Here is a 6,322-nt window from a genome sequence, read left to right as displayed (position 1 = left end):
GAAGAAGCTTCAAGGTAAACATCCGTGCATCTTTTGAGTATGGTTGCTTTAGCACTAAGTGTTTAATAGTTTTCATGGCATTTGCAATGCTGTATTCTCTCAAATCATGCAAACCTCATATTATGTGGTTTGACATAGATGGAAAAGCCAATGTTTTGGAAAAGTAGAAAGGTGGCTTTGGCAATGTGGATGAATGTCAAGAGAGTGATCATTATGAAGATACAGATATGGTCGATAAAATAAGGATGCTTTTATTGCTGATATATAGCCTACCCATTCATATAATATCCTTTTATACATTCTTTTGTTGTTAATGATTTGCAATATGCAATTTTCTATTTGCAAGAGGGTTTCTAACTTTTAGAGCAAGAAAGTCACAAATGTTTGTTCATGTGTCATGGGTGGTAGAGAACACTTTGAGATATTCACAACACCTATGTGCTTTGTGGGAGATTATGTGTTAATTGGCAAGGATTTTAGTGAGGGAAGGAAGAACGAAATTTAGTCACAGATACATGAGCATATGTTGTGACATAGAGGTGGAAGTAGTGCATATACAAAAAAAGGTAAACAAGTGAAGTGGGCTACAGATTTTGTGTTCCTTGATTTAGTTTTGGCCACAACTTGCATGGTCTACCCACCCATCCTACAGGGATGAGCTCATCGATGATCATATACAATATGGGATATCTTTGTCTACTGCTATTCTTTTAGATTCAAGGTGGATATTGATTATGGGATTTACAGGAGGTAATATTTTTATGTGGGAGAATAAAGTAAATAACTTTAATTCATTGTTTCAACTTGTGGTCTTCTTATATATAGGTGACAATGTGGGTTTGGTGGAGCGCTATTGCCGAGTGTCAAAGCTAGAGATCTTTAGATGCATCATTTTGATGCATCATTGTCCATACAAGACTGTTATACACTACACTACATTTGCTATAGAGATTGAGAAACTCCTTTGCTACTCGGCATGTGTGTTTTTATTATGTTGTATTACTAATCATTTGTCTTATATACATGACTTCCATCATTCGGTTGGCTGATAGACATGGGCTAGTGCCTCCTTTGTTCTTGCATGAGTGTGATGCACACTTTGAGGCTCTTAGGATGAAGCTTCAAGATTTGGTTCTTTACCACCACCTGTCTACAGAGGCTATGGCTCAAACAAACATTGGATTAGAGTGGCGAGGTGTGATGAAGAGGATTATATCTTTTATTGAATGTTTTATGGACATGCTTTCAACACCAAATGCCATATTTTTGGAGCTTGGTTGCCGCACAGCTCCATTGTTGCAGGCATCTCTTGAATCCACACATATGTGCATCTCCCTTGATCAAGATAATGTGTGTTACATTACTATCTTGATACATAGCTCAAGCATCCACCTCTGCACACACATCAAGAGATATTGATAATGATATTGATCCCCTTGGAGGGATTACTTCATATGACTAATTAAAGTTTTCTACTTTGGGCTTATTGTGGAGCATTGAAAATTTCTTTATATTTTGTTCTCATGGTTTGTATTTATAGTATTTTCTCTTGAAGCTTTTGTTTATGCATGTGGACATGTACGTAGTTACTTTGTTATGTTTTACTAGAAGTGTATTACCAAATCATGTAAATGTGATGGATAAGAGCATGGAGAGAGATCCAAGATTAGATGTGTGCTTGAAAGATCGTTTCAGTTCTTGTCTACTCTTTATTGATGACAAGTGTGATTCCATTTCACATTTGATTTATGATATTTGGTGTGTACAAAACATCACCATCCATCTTGCTTGTTCTTGGATGGCATGCCAAAGTAAATGCAAAGCTTGCGAGATTGTGTACATTTCATGGACATAATTACTTTGAAACTTGTACAAAAGAGATAATTGTTTTTTTGTTTGAGAAAATCTTCATACTATTTCCTTTGGTGGACATTGTGTAGCTTGTAAAATTGTATAAATGAGTTAATTTTTGTTATTTTGAAGCTATATTTTTGAAACCTGTAGATGGGCCTATTTCTCTGTCCTTAGGCATTTATTTATACCTTGTGACTTTCATTGATGATTACTCCAGGCATGCATGGGTGTATCCGCTTAAATTTAAGTCTAAAGTCTTTATGTGCTTCAATAAATTTTTGGCTATGACTGAAAATGTCTTTAAATGTAGTATGGGCACCCTCCGTTCAAATTGAGGGGGGGAGGAGCATATGTCTCATGAGTTTAATTCATTACTGGCTAGTCATGGGATAGAACACCAATGTATAGTGAAGTATACACCTCAACAAAAACGTGTTTTTGAAAGGAAAAACACATTGCTTACAAACATGGCACAATTTATGGTCAAAAGTCAAACTTTTCCACATTCGTTTTGGCTTGAGGCTATCACGTGTGCTACTTATGTACTTAACAGGTGTCCTACAAAATCTTTGTAGCCAATGACTCCTTATGAAGCATGGTATGATAAGAAGCCATCTATTGATCACATGCACATTTTGGGTTGTTTAGCTTATGCTTTGGTGCCACAAATGCAACACAAAAAATTGGATGATAAGGTTGTTAAATGTACTTTTGTTGGGTACAATACTGAAAGCAAGGTTACAGGTTATACCATCTGCAAATGAAACGTATCTTGGTTTCACGAGATGTTGTGTTTGTGGAAGATTTTGTTCAGCCTTTGTTGTCATGCACTAAAGATAGTAATGTAAGCCACATGACATTTATGAGAATTTATTGCCTCTTTTTAATGGTGGAAACTTGAATGTAAATTCCAATGAGGCAAATGTATAGCCTATGGGATTTTTGAAAATGCTATGGATCAATCTATTACTAATGCAGATGTACATGATGTACTTGATGTGAAAAGGGTTGAGAATGAGTAGGCTAGAGGTATGCCAAAATGGCTGGTGCATACTTTGCGTGAAAGTAAATTGGATGTGCCTATGTCTAGTCGTACTCATTTAGGTTCTTCCCATGCATCTTATGCATCAGATTATGCTTTGGCTGTTTCTAGTTTATGTGATGTGGAGGAACCTTTGTCTTTTTATGAAGCACAGAATTTAGAAAATTGGATGGCTACCATGCAATCAGAATATGATGCATCTATAGAAAATGACACGTGGACTTTATGTGATTTGCCTCGTGGCAAAAAGGCCATTGGTAGGAAGTGGATTTAAAGGTCAAAACATAAGCCGAATGGTGAGATTGATCTCTACAAGGCTCAACTTGTTGTAAAAGGTTATGCAGAGCAAAAAGGCATAGACTATGAAGAGACTTTTGCTCCCACTTGTCGTATGACTACTGTTCATTTTCTATCTGCATTGGCAGCTCATTTTGGATGGGATGTACATCAATCAGACATTGTTACTGCTTTCTTGAATGGTGATAAATATGAGGAAGTTTATCTTTGCAAAGCAACCTCGCAGCTTTATCAAGAAATAAGGAGGAAACCACCTGCCGGCGGGCCAACGGACTCTAGAGTCACGAGGGATGGCAGGCTGCAGCTCATAAACAGTAGATCAAAAGCCAACAGCTCTCGTGCAAGAAGAGGGAGTGTGTATACAGGCCAGCACCATGGTACAAAGCTCTCAGGCCTTGGACACCCGACAGCCAGAGGCTTGTGACGTCATGCATGATGCAAAACATGCGACAGAATCTCGGTGCTGACGCTTTGCAAGGAACATCATGGTTGACGTTTCAAAATAAACAATATATTTTTAAAAATTAGCAAGATTTTAGTAGATTGGTATTTAACCTATTAGGCAATTAGCCTACAAAGTGACCGTTCACATAGCATGAATACAAGACAGTGTGTTAAGTCGTTTGGGTGCAAGATTTTTCACTTGCCTTCATGACGTTTGAAATCGAGTCTATGTCCACGTTTTTTCAATGATAATGCAATCATCATGTCACAACGATTGTGCATGTAATTCCTTAATTTCATGATGTATGGGATTAGACACTACCTCAATGAGCATGATGGCATCTATGGTAAGACCTTCCCAAATGTGAAACCCTATATTTGTGTATCCCACTCTCATGAGGTTAATAGGTAAACCTAAACCCAAAGTTTGGGCGTAAACCAAAAACCTCGCATGATGATAGCTCATTAGTAGCACCAGGCTGTGAGAAAACCTAAAACTCACAAAAACTCGTGGTTTCGTGAGAGTGTAAAACTTAACTCAAGGGGGCGTATGTCGATGATGATGATGTTGATGATAATGATGATTGTGCCAAGTTTGGTTGAAGGGGGCGATTGTTAGGGTCAACCCAACTTGGGTGCTCTAAGTGTGAACATTGTATATGCCTATATATAAGGTCTATAAATACCTAATGCAAACCCCTTTTCATTTTTGCTTAGCCAGTGCCTTATCTTCTCTCCCTCTCTCTCTTGGTTGCTCGCCATGTCTATTAGAGACTACACGCTTCCACTCTGTTCCTAGACTTATGAAACACAAGTGTCCACAAGTGATTTTTGTTTCATGCTTAACAGTTCATGCATATCATGGTTGAGCAAGAAGCAACCTATTATGGCCACTTCCAGTTGTGAGGCTGAGTATAGGGCAATCTTCATAGCTACAATTGAGTGTATATGGTTGAGATGCCTTATGGCTGATTTGAGTGTTGGACAGGACACTGCCAACATCACCTACATTGATAGTCCGAGCGCATTGGTAGTTGTGAGGAACCTAGTTTTTCATGCTCGCACAAAGCACATTGAGGTGAATTATCACTATGTCAAAGAGAGACTCTCAATAGGAGAGATCATCTTGGCTTATGTATCGAGACAAGACAACCTTGTAGATATTTTCACAAAGGCATTTCCTCATGAGAAGTTCAAAGATTTCTGCAAAGCTTTGGGCTTACTCCCCTTTGTGGATTGATCATGTCCTCAAGGCATGGCACTTCCCTATACACTATGCGCTAGCTCTTGTTCACCGAATCACTCCCAAGGGAGATTTGTTACCATATATATGTGTAGTGATGCATGTGAACACACTTAGGACCAACGGGGCATTTTTCCCCCTCATTAGGAGGTTTTTTTCCCGTGCATTGTATATACGTCCATATATTTTGGGGCTAACTTTTCTTTCATTTGTGCACTAAGCAGTATACTCTCTATTGTGTGCCTTGAGCTTCTTCATCTTCTCCAAGCAGCAACCCTATTTCCAACAGGGAAATCAAACACTCAATGGCTTTGCACTTTAAACTTGAAGTTGTTTACGAAGGGCTTAATGGTCATCCCACTTGATTCTCTCTCTACCTTGCACTTCTCATTTCTCCTTGATTCACTTTATTTTCATATGTAGAAGAGGACTCCTTTTATAGATGTAAAGGACCCTCTATGGACAACCCTCCCTCATGAGAGGCAATCATCCATGTGTGGCCCATGTGTAGACGGTCCACCTAAAACTCGGCCATTGGCCATTGAACGTTGACCATCGACCATTAATTACCAACACACCGATCATGTTTTGGTCAGTTTTTATCGCCGTCCGATCGTGATATTTTTTTAAAAAGGAATATTTTGGCAAGCCGACCAGTGATTTTTCTCACACACGATGGCTTCTCGTCAGAATGGGGGCTTTACAAATGTGCATTTCTAGAGTAAAAAGTAAATCAAGCTCCATACTTAGAAATCTCCCACTTGGAGATTAATCTCCACCAAACCTATGACTACTTTTTGTTCTAGCTTCTTATCCTTGAATACCAATTAAAGATGAGCAAAAGCTCAACTTCTCCATGTTAACCACTTGTCAACATGTCTGCAGGATTATGGCTTGTGTGCAATCTTTAGTTGTCCCTCTTCCAAAAGAGTACATGTGAATTGATATGCCACTTCTATATGCTTTGTCTTCGAGTGAAAGGCTAAATTCTTTGCAAGGTGATTGGTGCTTTGATTATCATTGTACAATACACAATTGTCTTGCTTATATCCAAGCTCCTCCAAAAATCTGTGAAATGATGAAATCTTTTTGCTAGCCTCTATAAGAGCTACACATTCTGCTTTCGTGGGGTAGATAGTGAGACCACCTTTTGCATCTTTGAAGCCCAGCTTATTGTTGTGGCTCCAACGGTGAAGACATAGCGTGTAGTGCTTCATTTTTCCATGTTAACCTCTTTTGTCAACATGTCTCCAGGATTATGGCTTGTGTGCACCTTTCCTCTTCCAAAAGAGTACATATGAATTGATACCTCAATTCTATATGCTTTGTCCTTGAGTGAAAGATGAATGGCACTTTGAATATCCCTGTACAAGACACAATTGTCTTGCTAATATCCAAGCTCCTCCAAAAATCTGTGAAGTGACAAAATCTCATTGCTAGGC

The 6,322-nt window shown here is 38.6% G+C and overlaps 1 pseudogene; it reads left to right on the top strand.

Moving 5' to 3' along the window:
* The first annotated feature begins 74 nt into the window (after positions 1-74).
* Positions 75-3,617, top strand: LOC147424970 (uncharacterized; annotated as a pseudogene).
* The last annotated feature ends 2,705 nt before the right edge of the window (positions 3,618-6,322 follow it).

The sequence above is a fragment of the Adiantum capillus-veneris genome, chromosome 25 (genome assembly GCF_014529385.1).
Source record: "Adiantum capillus-veneris isolate H3 chromosome 25, ASM1452938v2, whole genome shotgun sequence".
Taxonomy (NCBI): Eukaryota; Viridiplantae; Streptophyta; class Polypodiopsida; order Polypodiales; family Pteridaceae; genus Adiantum; species Adiantum capillus-veneris.
This window is presented reverse-complemented; position numbering and strand designations above follow the sequence as displayed.